This window comes from Moschus berezovskii, chromosome 25 (assembly GCF_049115385.1).
Source record: "Moschus berezovskii isolate FMDL1 chromosome 25, NW_MosBer_1.0, whole genome shotgun sequence".
In the NCBI taxonomy this organism is placed as follows: Eukaryota; Metazoa; Chordata; class Mammalia; order Artiodactyla; family Moschidae; genus Moschus; species Moschus berezovskii.
In genome coordinates this window covers 7,570,090-7,570,708 of record NC_142484.1, presented here as the reverse complement: position 1 = coordinate 7,570,708, position 619 = coordinate 7,570,090, and positions in this window count along the sequence as shown.

Here is a 619-nt window from a genome sequence, read left to right as displayed (position 1 = left end):
TCTGTCTTCCGCTCCTTCTTTTTCCTGGTAGTGAACAAAGAATGTTGCCTCCCTGACCTCTGTCCAGAGAAGCAGAGCGTCTGTCACGCTGGGTTTCTGCCCAGCCCCAGCTCTGACCCTCTTGAGGCCCCCGTGGCCTCTGTGCTGAGGAGGCGCTGGGCTTGGCCGAGGAGCGTGCAGCTGGTTGCATGCCGGGCCCGCCAGGCGCAGTCCTCTCCAGCCCAACGTGGTCCTGGCCCGACCCCTGCATTTGGAGGGGGCCTCCCGGAGCTGCGCCAGAGCTGGATCCCCTTGCGCTGGCTCGGCCGAGTTGCACCGCTGCCTGGGTCTCGCCTCCAGCCCAGAATGCTCAGACAAGGCCAGGCCCTCCAGGGGCCCCACCACGTCCCCACCCCTGGGGGTCCTGGCACCTGGCAAGAGTCTGTCGCTGCTAAATGAGGAGTGGGTTTCTATTCTCAGCTGGTGGCCGTCCTGCCTCGGACTCCAGAGCCACAGCTGGAAGCCCCCGGCTGCCAGGCCAAGGGCCAATGCCTTGAGTCAGAGATAAATAGGTAACCTAACTGGGTCCAACTTTTGCCTCCCCCATCTGACGGTGAAGTGGAATCAATCGACAGATCTG